Source organism: Varroa destructor, unplaced genomic scaffold, assembly GCF_002443255.2.
Source record: "Varroa destructor unplaced genomic scaffold, Vdes_3.0 BEIS01000004.1, whole genome shotgun sequence".
NCBI lineage: Eukaryota > Metazoa > Arthropoda > Arachnida > Mesostigmata > Varroidae > Varroa > Varroa destructor.
Genome location: NW_019211457.1, coordinates 20,490,095 through 20,513,339, shown reverse-complemented (window position 1 = coordinate 20,513,339; position 23,245 = coordinate 20,490,095). Strand labels below are relative to the sequence as shown.

At 42.4% G+C, this 23,245-nt stretch overlaps 1 protein-coding gene and 1 long non-coding RNA gene across 12 annotated transcripts in view; one reads left to right on the top strand and one right to left on the bottom strand.

The window, feature by feature from the left end:
* LOC111250514 (agrin-like) overlaps positions 1–23,245 on the top strand; it is a 232,384-nt gene that overhangs the window by 63,748 nt on the left and 145,391 nt on the right. The gene's annotated exons all lie outside the window — the stretch shown is intronic.
* Positions 12,636–23,243, bottom strand: LOC147755945 (uncharacterized). The gene is made up of 6 exons (XR_015327562.1): positions 21,903–23,243; positions 21,176–21,727; positions 16,075–16,391; positions 15,876–15,961; positions 15,428–15,569; positions 12,636–15,330 (listed from the first exon to the last, which is right to left on the bottom strand). It is a non-coding gene; the product is annotated as an uncharacterized LOC147755945 (long non-coding RNA).

The following is a 23,245-nucleotide window of genomic DNA, read 5'->3' as shown; positions in this document are numbered from 1 at the left end:
AGTTGTTCCTTCTACGACAGATCTCAATATTATTGCTTAGTGTTATCAAAGGCGTACGCGAATACACGGGCTTAAGACAACCACTATGGAGACCCCGGGCATTCGAAGTGATTACGATTATACTTATCGCGTTTCGTGTTTTTTCTCGGATTTTTTATTAATGCATTATGCCTAGAACAAGCACAACGCGAGGACTCAGTAAAGCAAAACAGCTCGATAAGGTGGACCACACGTTAGGTTTTCCATTAGCGGAAAATTCGACAGAACAGAGAAAGTCCGTAAAAACTCTCCGTAATAATATACAAATGTCGATAGCGCAGCCGTAATAGACTTCGTACGAATCAGGCATTTAAAAAAACGTTATAGTAAACTTTCGATAAATGTAGAAAGATCCATATATCCAGAAGTATTTAATTCATTAAGTTTTAGTGCAGTTCGCTTAGGAACGTAAGTGCGTGAGGTTAAGGACTCCAATGAGCAAAGTAATAACCTAAGAAGCAACGCGTACTAATTCTGACAACGATATTCACATACATGCGTATAACATTACGTATTAGAGAAAAGCTATCTGGTCTAAGTGTGTGTTAAATAAATAGGACAGGTTTCTTCATTCTTTCTTTGAGAGAAAATGATAATATACGTTGGATATTGCCAAAAAATAAGCGATTGCAACAGAGGACGATTCGCTTATAAATCGCTATTTATCGCTTATTGAGGTTGGCCTCCAGCGTCATTCTGGTTGTACAGTAGCAGGAGCATTGTTTAATATCTCGGCTCGCCACGTGGACACCATCATTTCGCGCAGGAGGTCGTTGCGGACCAGCCCGTTACTCTGCTCTGGCAGCTTCACTCCGTTTGTAGTGGTAGCAGTAGTATACTCCATAGTACGCTTTGTGACTCTATGGGGGTGCCCCGTCCTTCCCCTCTTTCCGTTCAAATCCATGAGGCAAACTGGAGCCTTCGTACGACTGTTATAAGCTAACTCTCTGGCATTGGGTAGCTTGAAAGTTAGAGTATAGCGAGCGACTTGTCCAATAGCACATGTTATACCGCTGCCACCGTTGCACAGCTCGAGCTCGTAGGTGGTTCGTTGACTTGCTGGGCATTGCGCACCGGTTCTGGGGTTTGTAGGTTATTATATGAGCTGGTTGGCTTCTCTTCCGTCGTCCCAGCCCACCTCGTCGCTCCCTAATGTTTGCCCCAATTTGACACTCAGATATCCCTATTTTTCGGCCGAGGCCGAGTTACAGGGGATGTAGGAAAAAGAAAGAAGCAAAGAGAAGCTTGCCGACCGAGCTACCGTTCTGCAGAAAGCTCCCAGGTCCGTTTTTCGCTGCCATGACTACCACGAACAACGGCGAGGATACCGCGACAGCCGACCATTTCAGTCGTTTTCTACCACCCGTTTCATTCTTTCCCGTGAGGCTCCATCACTTCAGTAGCAGCGCCAGCTTCCTTAGCCAAGCAGCCAACGACAGGGAGCGGCCCTCGGATTGGTTTTACCGGTTGTGGGTGGTTTCGTCGCGGTCGTCGTCCGGGTCGACCACGACGACGACATTTTACGGCCGCAAATAAAAGCCGAGCGGAGATCCAGCAGCTGCCAGTGCGCTATAGGTAGACCTGTGTGTCGTTGTGCGGGTTAGCGAGCATGTAATTCTGTGTATCTGCAGCATGAAGTGTACGTGTGTGTATGTGTATGTGTGAGGACAAAATGGAGACTTAGGGCGTCCACAGGCAACTAGTGATAGCTCTAACGGCCGATAGCCAGTAGTCCAACCGTCTTCACTTTAGCAGTGGCACCTTCCCGCATTCCAACGTCATACGCATTTGACTCTCGCGCTGCTATACCAATACTACGTCTAGCGTATAGCATAATGCCTACAACTCTCGCAGCAAAACGGGCCACTGGCCCTCGACTTTCCTACGCAGACCCAGCCGTCAGCGAGACAACTGTTGGCCGCTTCACAAGTGTTTATTTATTTACCAGGTCATCCCTCTATCTTTATTTCTAAATGGAACACGCCTCAGGCTGGGCACGTGAAGCTTCATTGTTGCCTGCACACACATTTATTTAGTTATTGTTTTAGTGTAAAACTCTTTGATTGGTTGCTAGGTCATCACGTATCCATGCATTTGAACACTGCTATCTATCAAAAATGTTTCTGAAGTATAGATTGCGTGCGGTGATAAAGTATTTCAGTGTAGCCTATACAGCAACTTTATTTATTTGGGCTCAAAGTGAATCGACCTCTGCCAGATACGTTTATAGATTTATAGTGAATTTTTCCAAGGAACTGTTGTGGCCAATTTTACCACATATAACACAAAGTGAATATTGATTTTCAGTCTTCATATATGATATAATGTAAGATGTCTATAAAAAGTCGGGGTATTTTTAGGTGCTTATTTAGAAAATTTCATGTCGAGTACTACGATTTAGATATATATATTCCCTATTGCGCGAGTAGGCGCAAAAGTTGCTAAGGGCATGTCCAGTTAGACAGAGCGAATTGAGAAGGGGAACCTAGGGCAAAATCGACTAGGGAAAGGCATCCGTATGGGGATGCAGTGGAGAACGACGTACAGTTGGACGATCTCGTAGCGCAAACCAATCATATGATCAGAACAGCTGCGTCTGCAGGCTTTGGATCGGTGCCTGAATATCTGTAACTTCGAACTGCGGAGACCTTACATACACCGGCGCGACTACCGCCATCATCATTGGTGTACTACTCATAGACTGTGAACACGCCTTTTCTCGGGCTTTCGCACAAGACTGCACGACAGACAGCTGAATGGCGGGAACTGCATTCCACGTTATCTATACATTCTCTACTTGATCTCGTGGATCATCATACCCTCTCGTGTTTGGCGTCTTGGCCAAATTCACGAGCGGACTGTCGAAAGTCTCCTAGAAGGCCCAAGTCATTTTCGTTTCGAGCAAGCCATGCCGCCCTGCCATATATAATGTAAGGTCTGTCTTGTAGTCTGACGTGTGCTGCGGCAGGTGTCGAGCGGGCCGGGGTGGAATCCTAGGTAATATCAGGAAAGGCAAAAAAACCACCGTCTCCAGTGGCTCCATCATCTTAGCCCGGCATCCCGGTAGGTTCTGCTTCCGTGGCAGGGATTTGGTGGCAAGATTTGAATATGTCTCTTCTTCAGGCTGCATTCCCCTATTGGGCCTTCTATCCTTACAACGGTACGAATAAGAGCCCCAAGAGGATGGAGGGTATGGGAATGCCAAATGAGTAAGGAATAAATTCCCTGCAACGAACAGGTCGCGAACGGCCGAGGGGTCGAGCGCGTACGCAGACGACGGCACAAATCAAGTACACAGTGCGATTTCTCTTCGCATGAGGTCATCTTGAAACATCTCAATGTCCAACAATGAACGCCTCAAGACCGAAGGGATACCACGTAACAGAGCGGGCAAGGCACTAAACGCAACGACTACAAACCCTCCGACGACCAGCATAGGCATAGCCATGGCAGCCTCAGCAGCATAACGAAGAGCATGCTGTGAATTATATATGATGACTAGGCCATGGAACAGCGAAAGCGGGCTTTATCGCTTGGAGCTTGGGGAATAATTCCAATACGCACGACAAGTCATCACAACAACGGGGGGTCATGAGGACAATGACGAAGTTACTGCGCGAAGGGGTGGATCAACAAGCACTAACAGGAACGTCTGAGCGCGCCACGGCTTCTATGCACAAAGACACTATAAATGTTTAATAATACAGGCTCGAGAAATGCGAATGCGCTGAAGGATGATTTCTCGGAAATAAATGAATCAATTTGTAATATATGATAAAGTTCAAAGAAGATGAGGATTGGCGAGAAAAGGGACAAGAAGAGCTTAACAAGACAACGCACTATTGCTAAACAGAGAACTTTGTGAAGTATTTTTTTTTTACTTTGTTTACTTTGTGTTCCTATTTTACTTGCCCCTGCAGTTTGACACCGATTCGGTAATTTGCGCTTTTGAAAAAAAAAATGTAAACTCTTGATTTTGTTTTGAGGCTAAAGTACTATCGTCTTTCTGTCTTCTATTGTTCTTTGTGTATTATTCGAAAATGTTTCGACCACAACAACTTCAGGATACCCCCCGTTCATTTTGTTCTTTATCCTCTTGTCGGTCGGTAAACTTTGCTTGCGTTGCACGTTCGAGACTCACAAAGGCCTTAGTGATACTGCTAGGTGCGGAATGTGAAGACCCAGGACGAAGTAGCGCGGATTTGAATCCTCAGTCGAATTTATCATGAAAACCGTACAGCATTGTTGAATTCGTCTGGTCAGGACAACGTAACAGGGTAGAGAGGCGGGCATTTAGAAGCAATTTCGGATCAACTCAATCCTCCCTGGGCACCGTTAGTTCAAGACTTGTGCAAACATAGCCTCAGAATTTTTCAACATTATTTGCTTCAGGCTTTTAATGCCCATTTGGGGTTTATGCATTCGAACACTTGTTAGAAGCCAGTAGATGCCTAACTGGAAAAATAATAACTGGAAAAAAATGAATTTATGCTTTTTTCTGATATTTAGGTGAAATTTATCATTTTATTTAAGGCTATATTTAAGGGTCAAGCTAAGACAGATTTACTTCATTGTCAACTGACCCGATAGCTTTAAGAAGATAAGCACCTCTCCAGCATGAACCATTTACCTCAACAACTTTTTCCTCGGCCATGCATTCTCTTTTTAGTCCTTTCTTGGACAACTCGAGAAGTTGCTAGAGCGCAAACTAAGGCTCTTCGCGGAGGAGGCTATGCCGGTGACATATATATAGTTAATTGTTTTTCCGTGTTTACATTTTTTTGTGTGCTGTAACAATTGTACATAAATGATAATAACTGATGAAGATATCGTCACAGCACTATTCCATTGAACTGTGAACGTTGTTAGGATAACCAATCGAAATGCTCGTGGAATAGGAAGATACTGTCATCTGCTAGACCGTCGCTGATTTCATATGAAAGGCGTTGCAGATTTTCTCCATTAAACAAGCTTGTTAGTATAATAGCGGTTTGCCATATCAGTCCGCTTTTTCTAGCGTGTAACGGTGTAACAAGTCGAATGCCGATAGTGTAAGTACCTGATGGAACGGTGGGATCGTTCGAATGGAGCTAACAAGTCAAACCGAGCCGAATGAAGCGGTTAATATAAGAAATAGGGTTATCATTTGTAAAATTGACCAGGGTCGAGTAGAACCGGTTTGGGCAGGGTTGGTTTCTGACGAGAGGCAGCGATAGTGGTAGCAGGACTAAAGCACTGAAGGTTTGTAAAGGGTGTGAGCTAGGCTTGCTGTGCGCTGAAGCGCAACGTTCCCCGCCTTGCTCCGCCGCAAGCGGCACTCCGATTTCAAACTCTTTCCGCCCGACGTCGAGCCAACTATTCGCCTTGTTCCCTAGGCCTGCCGTAACGCTATTTCGCGGGCGTTCATTGACTGTCTACCGTCGCACCTTCAATTTCGTTACCCATTTTGTTCTATGGGCGCCCTGACATACCGGACCTCCGTATGATGATGGCAATGAGACTTTCTTTTTCTGTCTTTCCTCTTTTATCTTCCTATTCGATGTATCTACTACGAGACCAGCATCAGGCTACAGAATTCGGTGTGTCTGCGTGTGCGCTCGATGCGAGATTGCAAACGCTGAATAGTCAGGCCAATTACGTCGATTGAAGCCTGCTCCCACTTGAGGAAGGCGTGGGAGAGAGGGTGGAGAGAAGGGCGACTTCTACGTCAAGAGTCAGAAGCTCTCGTGCAGCTGCTTTTTGCCGACCTGCACCGCCGTTATGCAAAGGTTCGAATTTTGTTAAGGGACTAAAAATGGTACTCGAGGACAGGAAGAGAAGACAGAGAAGTGGTAGTAAGAAATATGATAGAGTGACGTAAGTGCATACGCGACGTCAAAGCTGGCGACCTTTCAGTATGAAAAAGAAGGTGGTATAAAATGAAGAATCATCCAAGGTATCTCACTCACAGTGGCAGTAATCATTGACAACCAAAAATGTTGGGTCTTATACCTCTACCATGCGTGAAAAGAAGAGAAGCAAAAAAGTGCAATGGGGACATAAGACCGTACACAGGGGGCAGCGGAACGAAGCAATAGACCGTCATAACTAAATTCATGCTATCAAACTGTGCGCGAAAAGACCGAATAGAAACGGAACACAGTTCTACAGTCGGCGTGATGTCAACCGAGTGAGGACGAAATGGAGACTCGTTGACTCTTGGATCGAAAGGATACTCAAGCAATTACGAGGAAGCATGTTATGACTTTCCCCGCCTCCTTCCAGTCATACCTTCTTTCGTTTTGCATTCTGGGAAATGTATTTAAAAGAAGAACGAAATTGCACTCTGAAGAGAACCAAAGAATAGATAATAACTGTAAACCAAAAAGTATATACAGGGTAGGTCTGAACTTACAAAAAAAAATAGGCTCAATAAACACCGTCGTAGAGACTCTCGAAAGAAGGCAGAGTCGTTCATCACTGTTTTTTTTCTTTAACAGTCACTTATAATATTTAGTTTTTTTTTTGCTATGAATCATTAGAGCTAGAGTATTTTAAAAGTAGCCTTAGGCTCATTTTATATATAGAGGATGTATGCTTATGCATTATGCAATGTTTCCGCGCGGGTTATGTATATATTATGACAGAATGGATAATACGAATGTTTTTCCCCAGCTGACAAGGGAAGTTAGCGTAAAAGCAATAGCTTTCTTAAGGCGATGTATCTTTGATACACTGCCTTCTCTTACTAAGAAATTGAAAAGTCGAATATTTCCGTTAGGGAAAAGGGAATGGGATGGTCCGAGAAATAAGTTTGTGGTTAAAAGTTCATCTATTGTCAAAGTTAAAGGTGATAGCGGGAAGAGAGCTGGAGGGAAAAATAACTCAACCTTTTTAAAGTCCCTTCAACCGCAACATAGATGGCTATATTGTTAACCACGGGACTTTTATCAGTCTCAAATATATTTCTGAAAAAGTAAAGATAAATATGCTAGGATTTATATATGTTTCTTCAAGAGAAAAAGCTAAATGATTCGAGACTCCAGTCGTCAACTTTGCTTCAAGCGATCTTTAAAACAGAACTTGCTTTTGACACGAGTTAAGCTACTTCTTAAAGCTAAAAAAAAAAAGCAAAACATTAAGATACCAAAAGAAATGAAACAATGGTCGAGTTGTAAACAGGTCGTTTTCCTAAGTGGCATAGAGCTTATTGTATAAGTAACTTAGTGGCGTACTATACCGCTAACGCAAATTAATTTTCAATACTATGACACTTATTCTGTTTAAAGTTTGCTACAATTCATTTAGACATTCATGGAAATGCATTTTTAGTTTGTCATGGATCCTGCAAGGTCATATTCCAGTACCTTAGCTACACCAGTAGAAATCTGTAGCTTTGTCAAACGCCTGGAGTTGAGCAGTATACCAGAACAGATCAAGAGACAAAACAATTGTGGATTTAAAGTAGAAGCGACTCTAGGCAGACCGTTTTAGAACACCGTACATGTGTTGCATGTATAATTAGCATTGAAAATATGCTGTGGTCTACAATAGATAGCATATAAAATAATAACATTGCTACAATCTTGAGCGGTTACCAGATAGCACTATTGTTAGCCAATACGAATTTCTACAATAGATGTAGGTAGGAGATTACTGCTGAGAATAAACATACGAGTATGATAGAATCAGACTTATTCACTCACTTATACCTAAGTATGTATCCCAACTATCTACTGCCATTGTGCTGGAGCAGCTGTCATTTCCTATTCGTTCCATTTGATAGCTTCGTTAGACTCCGCTTCTGCCCTTTACCTCAGATACTCTTATTCTTTAGCACCCGCTGTTTTACTGATACGTCTGTTTGCCCTCACAGAGATCTATTTGCCGGCCATTAACTTCCGTACAATTTAGCCACAGTACTGGTGGTGCCAATTCTTGTGACACTCTTACTAGAAAACTCTCTCTCTGTCCGAAAAAAAGCGTAAGTGTGGGATGAAAGGTACAGCACAGCGTTTATCTAAATACGCGGATAGCGAGGTTTGGCGAGCCAATCAGTACTCGCTTGTCCTCTTTCGTATTTAATCTCCGACGTGGGCTGATGGTCGTCATCGTCGACTTCGTCACAACCGATGCCTCTTTACCACCACGGTCGCCGCCGCTCTTCTGACGGAGAAAGACGAAAAAGAGTGTATCACTACCACTTCTACTAAAGCTCCACCAGTATAGCACCTCATAGACTAGCAGCAACGGTAGCTATTGCAGGACTACTACCGCCATCACTGCGACTAGCAGCTTCCGCCCTTTCCCTCCTTTTACTCGAGAGTAGACTCTACCAACTTGCCTTTCTTGATATCTCTAGTCCTGAGTAGTTGTATCGGTCTACTCAACACTCTCGAGACATTTCCTAGCTCATTCGCTCACTCAGTACTGTTTAGTGGCCGTAGACCTACCCAACGTCCTTTCTTTGCTGCTACTGTACCAACCTATGTCCGAGCTAACTTTGGCAGCTTACTACCTCCTTTTATCCTAGCTCAGTATTCGCTGCCATTAGATGGATATCTGGTAGTACTGCTTCTGTAGGGTGTCCGGTGCTGCGCTACGAGAACGAATCGTTGGTTACCTTTTCTGCTTACCCCCGCTTACTATTGGCAGCAGCTCGTCGATAGATATGGAAATGACTTGCCCTGCTCCTATTGTAGTAAGGGAGGGGACGAACTGCCAACCCCACGACCACCGGCGCTACGGACCAACGCGAGCAATCCTACGTGTTGAGTCCGTACTACGCGTTCTCCACAACTGACTAGGGGTCAATGGATGAGCTAGTGGAGCCACGAGGCATCATGCAGTGGGCGTGGCCAAAAACTAAGTGACTCGCTAACTAGCTCGCTCTATAGTGGCATATCTATAAATCTTACAGGTGACGTCATTAACTCATGGTAGAAAACGCAGATTGAGAAGGATTAAATTAATATTATATTATATATATAACCGTTTCTACTACAATCGTATTACTACTGGTATATGGGTGAAGCGGCTTCGCGCCGCAAAATAGTTTACAGTCTTTAAATGGCTCTAATAAGTGGTCTTACGCAATTGAAAGGCCCTTTGGTTGGTTTTACTGCTAGATAAAGATTATCTCGTACACGAGCGAAATAAACAAAAAGTATCTAGGCTGTTTAAAAAAAATATCGCATTCAACTTAATCCAAAACTAACTCCTTCGAACAGCAGGACAACAAAGAATACTTTGCCTACCGCAAAAAAAAGTCTATTAACTTTTGATATTTCAAATTTTGCGAAGAGCTAGTTTCACTTTAATTCGACTAGTTGTCTTATTGAAATAAGTGTAGAACATCGAGAAGTTCAAAAGTGTTAATCGAATTGCGCACTTCTGAAGGAGTGCGTTACCGCGAATCACTCCTTGGACTACGCGCTGCTTGATAGTAACTCATAGACAGATGTCCTCCTTAGAGAAAGTCACTGAAGACAGTGACCTACTTATGCATTGTCGTCATGTAAAATGCCGTTGCCACATGTCATTTAGCGCTTTAGCCCCTATTCGGAGTTAGCCTGTCTCGTGCAGATATTACTTGCCCCTCAAGCAAAGTGTCTAGCCGTGCAGCTTTCAGTCTGCCTCATTGATAGCGGATCCGATGGACCATGTTTATCATTAATAATAAAATAATTGGCAAAGGAATGAAGTGACATTAGGCTGATATCTAAATCAGCTGAGTTGCATGTCAAGAATTAAAAAACAAATTAAAACGATATATATATATATATATATATATATATATATATATATATATATATATATATATAGCTTAGTGCTTCTATCTGGAGAGATCCGAACTGTTGGATTATTTCGAGGGTTTTCGCCTATGTTTGGATGCAAAGAAAATGTTGTTTCCTGCGTTTCTTTTACTAGACAGAAAACACTGCCCTTTTTGTTCTTGTCATAATAATAATTCATTTCCTCCATCATTGTTCAGAACTTTCTCTCATCCTTCTACCAAATGATGTATGCCGCCTCGCCAAAGGGTAGCGAATTTTGTCTCAAAGAAGTCTTCCAATCACTTGAGTTGTTGATCCATGTCGAAGGTGAGGGCACGAAGATTTCCCAGTGAACCGAAGGAATGAAAATCCGTCGATGCAAGGTTCACAAAGTGTGGCAAAACCATCAATTCGGAGTGCAAAAAGACAATTTGACGACATGTGCCGTATGGAGCAGGGTCATCTTACTTAATTTGTCAAGTCGTTTTTCTTGAATAGCCTCGTTGACTCGATGCAATTGGGCCGACTAAACGTGTCGATTAACTGTCTGGTTTGTAGGAGGCAACTCCCAGTGAAGCAGACCCTCGCAGTCTAACTATACGCAAACATAATTTTTTTTTTTGGTGAAGATCTCTCTGGATCCTCGGCCTCGGCTTTTCTTTTGGAGTCATTAACGTCGGTTTCTGGTTAATGTTGACATATAGATACTACTTCTTATTGCTACAATTTTGTGCAAAAATAGATAATTACAACCGCGTAACATACGATACCGAACGAGATGTTGGGATACATCGCTAAGCCGTAATTTCCTTTCCTGTTGGGTCCAGAGAGTTCGTGGAATATTGAAGTTCTAAGTTTTGGTATAAACCCAGGAGACTTGAGGCGGTTAATGACGATAGTGTGATTGCAACGGCCATTTTTTCGACCAATCTCCGAGTCTCCTATTGACCGCTTTACTTCAAGAACCCCTTCAGACGGTAGGGACCATTTCCTATGTCCCGGATACTGTCTTCAAACTTGGCAAAGCGCTCCAAGCAGTGGTTTTAGCGACACACGAGGTAAATGTTTTGGGCTATTTTGGCACCGGTTTGTTTTCTACGAAATGGATCGAATAGAAAGTGTCGAAACTTCACTTCTTTTACCTAGAACATCGATCTCTTTAGAACTTTTTCGAGTTAAAATTGCACTTACAACACAATACCGTTGCAGCACGCTGATAGATCAGGAAAAGTGCTTTCGAACCCTATGAGTAAACATTAAGTAAAAAGAAGTTCTTGAAAGATGCGTCAACTTTTTTTTATTAACCTAATACATGTACGTTATGGTTATTAACTTCCCGTGTGAATAAACCATGGCGTACATATTTATGTTGAGATCCTCCGAAACAACTTCTCACATTCTATGCAAACACTTTAGAGGGTAGGCTAGAGGGCAAGACTAGGAGCTGCCTTAGATTGGTTGTTACCAAGTTTATGGAGCACCGTTTAAGTCGATTTCATACATGTAGTTCAGTTGAGCAGTAGCTTTTCATGCCACCATTGGGAGGTCACTGACCGATGTGTCCTCACTGACTAGGTGCATTTTATCTGGCAGCAACAATGGTCGATGACCGCTTAGCAATGGTTTGGGTCCTGTGTCCGCAGTCCATCCCTATCTACACGGGTGCTCGCTTGGGAAATACGCGCACACACACTCTGTTAAACAAGTTATTGTCTGCACTGCTCGAGAGGGAGGTAGCTGCCCACAATCTGCTCTCTTTTTGTCGACTTGCTAAGCGTCATCTAAGCAACCGATCTACTGCTAGAAAAGCGCTAGAGGAAGTTCCACTTAATGAGCTTGTCATCCTAAATGGTCTCTACGCGGTCGCTCTTCTTGCTTTTGCTTTTTTCCTGATGTCGGCCAAACTCTAGGCCTAACTCCCTATTTCCCTCGTGTTCTCATAAGTGGAACTGTGATCACTCCCTTTTGGCTCTCTGGGTTCTTCCTTGACATCGCCCCGTTTCTCGGTTTAGCTCACTAGCTTTACGACGACAGTTTAGTAGCTTCTATTTGGTCGACCTCCCTAGCTTCATTGCAGAACGACAATGACCATTCCAACTCAATCAACGGTACCTATTTCGTGAGGGAAGCACTCTCAGCTACTTTAGTAATGCCAGATTTAATAAAGGTATTCTATCACTATTGCTTAAGAAGTATCTGTCTGCCTTATTTCGCTTGCCACTAATGCCTTTATTTTATATTTTTGTTGTTTGTGAAATAATCACAGCAACTTTTATGGCAATGGAAGTCGGAATATATTTACTCCATATCGTAATAAATATTAATTAAGTTGTGGTCATAGGTTGGTTCTATAAAGTATTAGGATGTCCTAAAAAAACATACACGCTTGTACTGTAGATTATACATGGCAGGTAAGTAATGATCGTCACTACACCACTGAATAAAGTGCAGACTTTATCTAGTGAAGCAACAAAACAACTAGACTTGAGAACTTTACCTAGTATAGTCTCAGACTCTGAAACGACAAGTTTTTTTAGTTCCATCTAGTATACCCAGTGCGTCAATGTACTTGATGTTGTATTTTACCAAGAAAAATCATGCTCCTAAAACAGTAAACTGGATAAATTTAAACTAGAAGGACTCTGAAAGGAGCGATCGTGAAAACTGAATGCCTTTGGATTGAGGTTAAATGAAGAGTTTGGCAAAGTCTCCCGCTTAAGTTTTTAGAATATTAGACTGGAAAGAATGTAACACAATATGTATTTCAAGAAGTACAATTAAAGACAGTACAAAAAGTTTGTTCTGGTTTAAAAGCACAATTTTCTTTATTCCTTTGCGGGTTTATTATCTTACCCAAGATATAATAAAAGGTTCAATGAAGTCGGCAACATAAGCTTCTCGCATAAAAGTTATAATGATACCGATGTAAAAAGCATAGCTTAGACTATAAAACGCTGGCCAATGTATAACATGTTAAGGTAATTTCGAGACTGGATACATTTGTAGTCGCGTTAAGGGCTGAGCAACTCTTACCTTAACCTATTCATAAACAGCTGCCGAACTCTGCCCAGAAGCTGCAAATAATTCGCGAGCGTCTGTTGAAGTTTGAGAGCTCTTTAGTGAGTTTTGTTTACCACCAGAAGAAGCCAGTCAAAAGAAGAAAGTCGAAGGAGGAAGGCAACAAACAACCACCAGAAATGATTGCTTCACCATCACCATCGTCGTCTTCACTGCTTTTTCTTTGCCTCTTTGAAAAGTAGAACGAAGTCGATAGAGCAGACGGCTGCATGTCGCAGGAAGCTATTAGGAGTTTGTCTCAGGAACGCTGCAAGAAAGTATCTCGCCCCTCATAGAGTTCCTACTCTACGGTCCAACTTGCTCTGTCCTTACAGGGACCTACCGGCAAAAGTCTTTCTGATATGTACTTTCCGCAGGTTTAGCTGGTGCCCATTTCGAGTATGCTTGCGGTATGCACACATGTACTAGATAAGGTTAAGCCAATCAATGTTCATGCTACACGCAAAAATCGTCTGCATATGAATTTTGTTTATTATACTAACTGTAACAAAAATATTTTATTGCTGAGCAACAATTTGATCTAATATCATCAAGATGAAAATGTAGCTTATGTCAAATGCTATTTCAAGATGGCGACACGAGGTGGCGTCTAATAGGAAGCTTTTAAAATGCTTAATGCATTTGGTCACATACGAGCAGTGCAAAACGAATGATGTTACAGCAAGAAAACATGTACCTCGTTGTCTTGTCAGATGCAATTTTTTTTCTCACAATATACAGTTTAGTACTAGAATGGCCAATTTTCGTCAGAAGTTGAACCTCACCTTTGCTGAGGCTTTGACACAGACTAAGACGAAAAACGCTTTTGAATTCATAATATCAATCAAAGGAAGAGGAATCAAAGGAAATCAAAGGAAGGACATACATATGGTACACATTATCGCGTTGCCTATACGCCAACTGGAGTCCACGAATAGCTCTAGTTAACGCATTGTTGTAGAATTCCTACTAATTTTCATTGATCCTATAGGATATCTATTAGTGTTGTTTATGCTGAATTGCATATACCCGTATGTACTGAGTGTAAGTCGTTTAGGCTGGCGTATTTGTTGTAGTGAGTCCTAGGTCGACTCAATACGGTCCTTCGTCCGCTGCACTAGGGTGCGAAAAGACCTCGTGCATGACTGAGCGCGATCGGCATTTGTAGCGCCATAATCTGCATATGACCGCTATGGCCCGGGGCTATTGCGCCAAACAGGCGGAGCACACTTCATTCAGCAAGACGATACTCTACTGCTTTCTTGTACGACATGCCTTATAGCGTCCGTACTTGAGAAAGAGAAAGGCCACCGAAGGTGGGTGTAACAAACATGTAAAAAATTGTATTCTTAGATAAGCTTTATATCGACAATAAATAATACTGTGGTTTTTAATAAGTGTAGAAACAGTAAATACAGATACAGCTATAGCCATCTTAGTTTGTCTCATATTTATTTCCGATTATCTCGAGCTAATGGTGTACGTAAGATACTTCACTGAAGACCTTTGGAAACGCTGGTACTCGATTTGGGTCTTGCTCAGTGCTAGAACCTCTTGATTAAATATTGTGGATCTAGTGTTGCGTAAAGCGCAGCACCATCTAAGCTTGAGTGTACTATTTGTAAGTGATTTCCTGACAAACAGTTTTTCTCCAAAAAACCAAGTGAAGTAGTTGGCCGCGAGATTTTTTATGTAAACTTCTTTCTTGTTTATCGATAACGAATTACTACGTACTAGTCTACCTGTTTGTAAATCAATCATATTCGGCCAGCTTTAACGTTGGCTTAGGGTATTCAAACTACTCTTTGATTGTCCATTTTCTATTCGTTCATTACGGTAAAACATAGTGAATAAGCATAGTACGTTGCCCAGCCTGAGGCTGCTTCACTAAAAATGGAAGTTTATGAAAAGCCTAAGATTTCGTCTTATAGACGAATAATATAGTAAAAGGTAACATTTATATGAGATTTTGAATCTCACTCTTCAGAACACTACGCAATAGATCAGACCTCTTAAGGCTGGTAGAGACGACTTAATAACTCCTTTGAAATATTCTTTCTACTCTTTGTTGCAGTATGGTTAATATTACTTCAATTATTATTAAAGTTTTATTTACTTGGCTAAGATTAGCCAACTTATTCTAAGGCTGACGCAAGGTACATCGGATTATGCCTTGATCACAGAAGTTTTTTATGCAAATTACTTTTATACGTGGTTTGCATAGGCACCTCATTTTACATCCTGTCTACATGATCGGTCTCACGCGGAACGGTATAAAATAGACAAGAGCCGACAATTTGCTTTCAATCACTTTCTGATGTACTTTTCCCTTGAGACACTGCAGGCTCAGATCGGAACTGGATAAGGTTAACTTCTACAACTCCCCAAAGACCCTCATGTCTCTCACAACGTCGTCCATTCAGGTTTTACACTTAATGCCGTTCCACCTCTTGACGTTTTCTCACCTTTTTCGTACTAGCTGAAAAAGGATAATGTGAAAGAATTGTGAGAAAGCCGAGACAGAACAGGGCATAAGAACAACAGCGTATAAAGGGTCAAAAGAGCGCAAAAATTACCAAGCATTTGCCGTCGTACTTTAAGAATTGTGAGACTTCTTCGCGCACGTTACCTCATCTCCTCAATCGAAGTTACATCGTATGCCTAAATCAACGGCCGAGTCCAGGTTCCCCCGGAAGGGTCCCGAAGGGAATGAATTCACTAAAAAATCGCACCGAAGATGAATCCAGTACATTACTTTAGTTACAGCACCTTGAAACGCATAGCATTAGGTTTAAAAATAAGTAGTGGATTACGTACACCGTGCAAGGCATAACTGGTATAGCATTTAGTGATTGTTATGGTCGGCCTTGCCGCGCATCGCACTTTCAACTCTTTAACCTATCACACTCTTCAAAAGACATCGACGGCACGCGCGACAGCTCCGTGCGAGCCGTTTGAACGATCCTGAGAGAACAACTGTTATTCGTTTAATTTTTCTATCAAGAAGTTAATGTGGCATAATACCCCGATACTTTTGGGCGGGTCCCTTGACGCGTCTCATACTACTCTGGCTCCCCAATCTTAGCTCCCATTCGGCACATTGTCAACAGCTGTGAAAAAAAAGACGTCGAGAATGAGAGAGAGAAGAATACTATCAGGAAAAAACGAAGATGTAATTCTCGACTTTTTTTTTGTTCATTAAAATAGCAATGAGCTGACTCACCCCACGTAAAACGGATCACCAACGGACATCAGCGCTTGTTACGTGCACGATAGCTTCCTAGACAAAGATCATTGTGGGCAAAGGCTCGTTTCGCCTCATCTCTGGTATCGGACGTACCTCAGGATATTGACGTCGGGGTGGTTCGTATGCGATGTCAGCATTTGTAAAAATTTTCTGACGGAAAACCGCTCGGTCCAAGCTTCTCGTCCTACTCAGGCAAATCCAACCATGACTAAATCCTTCTTGCACGCGATGTATAGCCAAGCAGGTGCACGAGGGAAGATTATACGACTGCGTGCTGAGAGGCCCGTGCTATGCTTAAATATGGAATACATGCTGTCTAAATTAAGAAAGATCAGTAAATAAGGCGAGGGCGTCGGTGTGGCTTTAAAAGCCTTGCTTCATACTATCATGCGGGATTAAGTTTTTTTTTTCTATTAGCTGCGTGTTTGTGATCAAAAAATAAAAACTACTTGTTTAACTGGAACAACGAATAGAAACAATTATCACTCGAGAAAAAGGGTATTTTTTTATTAATTGTGCATCCCTGTATAAACATGCAGCAAGAGGCGACTAAATGACATAGTCGTTAATCGCACTCAAGCTTCTTGCCGCTTATGTGAGCTTAGATTTCAGTTAATACAGTTCGGGAGTTTGATTTAGACAACTCAATTACCTATTTATAGACTCAATATTGTTAAAAATCTTTGGGTGTCCTTTGACAGTCCACGACCGCGTGTGAGTTTTCGAGGTTCAGTCAACTGCTCGATGTCCTCCGACCTTCTGTTTTATCAAGAGCTCCTTTGTCCACTTGTAGCTTCTTTCTGCGTATGTACCTGCGCACAATCGTACAAACCTGACGTGCGTGACTCCACTGTCCAGTGACGCGCGCTCGTTATGTCAAGTGGATTAGTGAGCATGCAGTAGCTGGAAGTAGAACCGCGCTATGGGAGACCAGGACGAACTGTTCTTCGTTTTTTATATATGAGTGTAGAAACGAGGCGGTCTTAGGCTAGCAAATAGGGTCTATGCCCCTTTAAGGTTCAAGGCGAGCTGACCGTGAGAGTTTTCCCTTAGCCTTGGCTCATCGGTAGTGTGGAAATGGGGCATTCGGGCAACGACAGAAACAAGCAAGGAAGGGAGAAATTTAACTTAGGCGAAAGCAAAAGGCGGTACCCAAGGCTCGGTCCTAGGCACGTGCCTTATTCGAGAATCGGCCGCGCATCCGCGTGTCGACGATGTAAAGGCAGGCGCTAGACTGCTTTTGCTGTGCTCTTACTATGGCCCTAGCTTTGGTAGCGCCCCATGCCCGGGCTTTATTCTTAGTGACCGGTCGCGTAGCTCCTGCCTCACTGCCTCCGTTTGGTAATGAAGCCAATTTGACGGTTCCGTCGTCGCGTGTGCGCCGCCTCTCGGCGGAGCAGTCAGTCTGCCCTCGGCTGGTTGTTCATGCCTTCTTCCATTGTTTTCTTTATGGTAGTGCCTCAGTACGCGCCCATCCAGTCCAAGAGGACGTTCAGTCAGGGGTAGCAGAATGGAAGATTTCAGGAAACCTAGCACAGCGTGCCAGGTCGTCTATACACTAGTAGGAATAGCAGGAAGTCAGGAACAAGCCACCTTTCTTGGCTCTTGCCACTCTCCCATGCGAAGTCACCTGCCATGCGAAGGTTGGTTCACATACTGATGTTCACGTACTCTTCGCGAGAAGTCCCTTCTCCTGTTGCCCTATTAAATAGTGAAATTGGCGCCACTCGTCAGTTCTTCAGGGATTCCGCTTTGGGACCGCGATTGCAACGAAGTCGTGCAGCGCAGGTTAGCTCAGACGAATCTCCAAGCGGAAGCTTGGCTTTGAGCAGAAACGAAACAGGTGAACAGGCGAGGACATTCTTAGCTAATTTTTAGGATTTTATATGAAGAGTCTCTAGGCCTAAGTCGTAGCTCACCACTGAATTGGAAAAGGGGCTTCAGGCATGCTCGTCTGCGTAAATTCTAAGAAGAGCTCCTTTTTTCGAAATTATGCTACATCTACTTAGAACACCGTTTTATATGAAACTTGCCTCGGCATACGCTAGGCGGTATAAACTACTGCAGAAATTGATTATTACATTTTGATGAGAATCGAATTGTACGATAGAAAAAGTCTTTGATTTACAATCATATGTTTTACATATGCAGAAAAATTGCGGAGCCCAAAGTTCAACAATATATTTAGGTTCCAGATATAAATAGAATAAAATGCTAAAATTTAAAAAATAATTTCGTTAGAAATATCTTACCGTAAACTTACATTTTGACGACAGTTTAAGATAAAGTCCATCGTTATGAAACTCACTTTAAGCCTTACGGCCATACCGATTCTATCATTATGGTTATTATTGTGTTAGATTAATTAAATAATGAAATTCCATTATGTTTTTTGAAAGTTCCGATTGGACTGCATACAGTGCCAAAAAGAGCAAAATGTCTGCAGAATCACATATCTAATTTAAAGTCTACAAATTTTCATAGTTGCTAAATTCATAGCTGAATTCATAGCTACAGTAAACCGTCTTTTTTTCACAGAAATATTTTTGTGAAAAAGGCAAAGGTAATGATTTGGACGTAAAAGGGGCTGGAAGCTTTGTTAGGGTTCCCATCATTATCTTAGATCTGCTACCTAAGGGTTGTTTTTGTCTTTTCTGGCCTCTTTGTTTGGGCACAACGCGACACTTGCTAGATGTTCGTTAGCTCCGTATTGACGCACTGCTTTTCTCTGTTTCTGTCCGCCTTCTGTACCCGGTAGCTTTTGGCGCTTTTCGAACATTTCCAAAAAAAACAGTGGAGGAAGCCTAGATTGGGCTTTTTCACCTTCTGCTCATTTTTACATATTCGCGAAATGGCTGTGGAGTGGTCGAGGCGCCGTCTAGCTGTGTTATAACATAAAACTGAGTACTGAGAAAGACTGGCTTCAAAATAGCGAATGTGCAGTTGGTTAAAGGTATTTAAGCGCGTATCTTGCAACGGCTACAGGTTAAAGGATGTCGAGGAGCACAAACGACTCGTGTGTTTATATTTAGTAAAGAACCATGGTAGTTGTGCATTCGATTTGAAAATGAAGGAAGTGAATCCAGTCCACTCACACCGTGTAGCAAATTAAATGGGGCGACGGTTCGAGGTAACCTGTTACTTACTCTTTTATCGGCTTCCATTGCAAGTACATTTCGGGTTGTACGCTTCTAGACGTCTTACTGACCGGTTTGCGTTTGAGTCAATGTTTGCGTCGCACTAAGCGACATGAAAGTGAATAAAAAGCGATATATAATGCCTTTCGGAAATTGCAAATGGGGACAATTAGGTTGCGCTTGGTGCCAGCTTAGTATATACGTAATATATATTGGAAAATGTGTTAATGAATGTAAAACTTGGCTTAACGTTTTTCCGAAACCTCAATAATGTCTTATCTTACATAACAATCTAAAAATTACATATTTACTCGTTTTAACACATCTTTTGCATTTAAACGAGGAGAGATATGGATTTTAACGTATCATTGATTTACTGGAAAAGCCATATCTTACGCGATGTAATTTTATAACTCTGTTTTTTTATCTCTTTAAATAGCCATAACGTATTTACTGTACGCGCAGATATCTGCTGGTGTTACAAGGAATATATATATTGCTTTTTATGATTCAGATTTTATATAAAAATTAATTATCAATTCTATGAGTGATTAACATAATTCTTCATTGTCAGGATTGGTGGGTTCCTTGAGATGTTCTCAAGACACTTTATGACTGTGTTGCGATCTTGGCATTCATATGCCATTGTCTCAGAGTGGTTCACTGTGCCATTGAGTGCAGCTTTTCTCCATAGAACATAGTTGCTCTGACTTTTTTGCAGGGTATAAATACGTAGTCACCTGTTCTTGAATCCAAGCTTCGTTCACTGGCCTACCATAGACACTTTTCCTATATGGAACTTAGACAGGCGCCTCACGAGGCTGCTGAGTATGTAGAGCTGGAGGTATCTATCACGTCACTTCGTCAGCACTCATCGCATTACATTGCATTCCACTTCTGCCTTCCCCACTCTCTGCCCCGTATAGGCCAATATGTCCTACAGCGCGTCACCTACTAAAATCGTCGACTACATTGAGAGTGTACGGTGCGCGTCGCGGGAAGAAGGGAGGCTGGGGTGAACGCACGCTTCATACCTGCCTACGTGGTCTTCGTGAGTTCTAGCAACCCGAACCGGGTTGACGCTAGGCTATAAAGTCGGTGGCTTTGATGTCTTACAGTATCGCCGCTGTCATATGGGAATCATGTCCAACAGCTTGTTAGGACAAACCGCGGATCACACTCTCTATATCCGTCCCTACATCTCTATTTCTCACTTCCTTTCCAGTGATAGTCTGCTCTTCAAGTCCGATGGGGTTGGCTTTCGCTTCACTGTCCAATTCTCAACGTAAGAATCCAGCATCTTCGTTCTATTTTGCGCATCTCGATTCTACATAAATATACACATACGTATACGCACGCGAAATATATCGGACCAAGTCCGCGTAAATTGCAGCAGTAATAGAGATGCACCTATAAAGTAGGATCTTAGGAGACATCTCCCTTCCCTCTGAGGTGAATCCGCTTCGCCAGTTTTTTTTTTTAACAATAATAAGAACCTTGAAGATTACGTTAGGAATCGAATCGACGAAACAGAGTTCATTTTACAATGTTGTGGCATGCGTTACCTATTTGTATCGTAAAAACGTCATGTTAAAGCGCAACTGGTCCAGACGTTACTGTAGCCTGGGTCGCCGGCAAAGGCAAATGATTGGTACGTGGTTGCGTTTCATTTGTTTTTGTTAACAACGTTTCAGATTACAGACTTTAATACGAAAATTTTTCCTAATTAAAGCGGTACTTGAGCTTGTGCGTTATTGAGAACAGCCAGCGTTTTCGTTCGCTTAGATCCATGCGCCATCACTGATTGCCTGTGTCACACCTTAGAGGCCCTTAGTAGCCGCCTCATCGTTATTCTAGTATGATCATCTTACCTAGGCACTTACTTCCTACCGAGCTAGCACGTCTACTAGAAATCCGGGTAGAGTCCCTTACACACTTACCATATTCAAGAGCAAGGTGCCAGCCAGCTCTCATCTTCGCTTAGCCCTATCCCCATCTCTCCTCCGCTTTCACGCTTTTACTGAAGCCCTCCGACGATGAATAGCAATAGGATAGACTAAGGCAGTGGATAGACAGGCGTAGCCGTGGCCACATCCGAAAAGACGACGGTGGCGGCGGTAGTAGTAACAGCAGAAGCCAGCACGAAGCCAAAGGCAAAGTTTATGAATTCGAGCGTAGGTCATAAGAAGGGGGTTTGGTGAGAGGGAGCGATGATAATGCTCCTGTTGCTGATACTAATCAGAAGGATGATGACGGTGTGGTTGTTGATCTCCTTGACATGCAGCTGCGTCCGTGATGGAAGACGAAAGACATCTGCTTACGGCAGGGGCATTCTATTCGACGCAGCAGTTTCTTCGTTGCTTCCAGACCACCGAATAGGAAGTGCAAATAGGAAATGCACTCTTCGTCATACACACGTACACGACCAAAATACACACACTGCGCACACAACTGCGAAATCTTCGCCCTACGTTGGTGTCTCATCAGGAAGTCTATAGCAAGAACAAATATAATAGTGCATTTGTTTAGTTTAATCTGTATATATTAAATATGCGTTACTAATCATTAGCAGTTTTACTACGCTTTAGGTTATTTCTTGCAATACAGTTTTGAGTAGTTAAACTTTATTTAATTAAATACAGAACTATGAAAGTAACATTTACTTACGATTTATTAAAAGCGCATATAACAGCTTAGGCTGCTTTCAAGCTGACCTTCTGATCTTTCTCAGCGCTTCAGCATCGAAACTTAGTTTTCTGCCTGATGGAAAACACAACTTTTTGTAAAAGGAGCACACAGGTGTAACTGTTCGATGCTTTCTTTCAACGATGAATATGTACTCCCATGTACCTTGAATCGGCGTAGTTCACAGAAAGGTAATATTAAATAATATATTTCCTTTTTTTATATATTAAATTACTAACATCGCTCCTATCAATGTACAGATCACCAGCATTGACAACTCTGACATCAGAGTTTGCTGCAGTTTTTGTGGGCGCTCAGCGAACAAGTTTCAGTAGCCGTCACAATATTAACAAGTAATTGAATATGTCATTCTATCCTTTATTCTTGTCCTTCTTCGTTTAAAACAACAGTCGAAACTCATAGATGGTAATAAACACTGTATTAATTAAGCTCTTTGTTCAATAAGAAACCGACCGGAACATCATGATATACTATAAGTGGTTTTATGTAAGCACATATTACACATATATGTAATCTTATATACATGTAGGTCTATGGTTATCGAAGAATAAGGTTAATGCCGAGGCCTATATACGAAAAATTCTGGCCTTCTCTAAACAGCAGATCCAACTTTTCCTTATGATACGGTAAATAGTCAATGATCATTCTTGATCATTCTATAGATTGATATTGACGATGCGTAAATACGGTCTGGGCGATCTTGATCAACTTCTTCCACCCACTGGCTGACCGACTAATACGCAGTACATATAGCGATAAGTACTTTCTACAATTATTGAAAAAGTTGCCCACAAATCCGCTGTTCTTATCCGAAGCAGATCTAATTCGAGGACGAAGTTGAGCCAAAGGCGAAGATCGAAGTGGGCAGTGTTGCTTTGTGCTCCATTAACGACCAGTAAGCGGATACGTTACCCCCTGGTTACTGCCCCGATTACTACGACTATCACCACCACTAAAGAAGAGTATTAAGGTATACTTTTCGCTAATTTTAAACTGCTAAGCCCGTGCTAGCTGACTCACACAAGTGATTATTCGAGAACCAACAACGTAAATGCTGGTGGCAGTATCATCGCCTCTATTCCATCAGACGATATCTGTTTTGACTCAATAGCGCGTCTACACTTTGCAGACTTCCACATCACGTCATGGAATAAGGCAGTGCTATTGTTGCCGCCGCCAGTTGGCCGTTTCGCCGTCAGCAGCAGCGTGGCGTATCTATCTTTTGCTCTGCTTACGTACCCGCCGGATTTTGACTGTGGTCCCCTTCCATCACCGTTGTCGGTCGACAACTAAGCCGGCAGCGT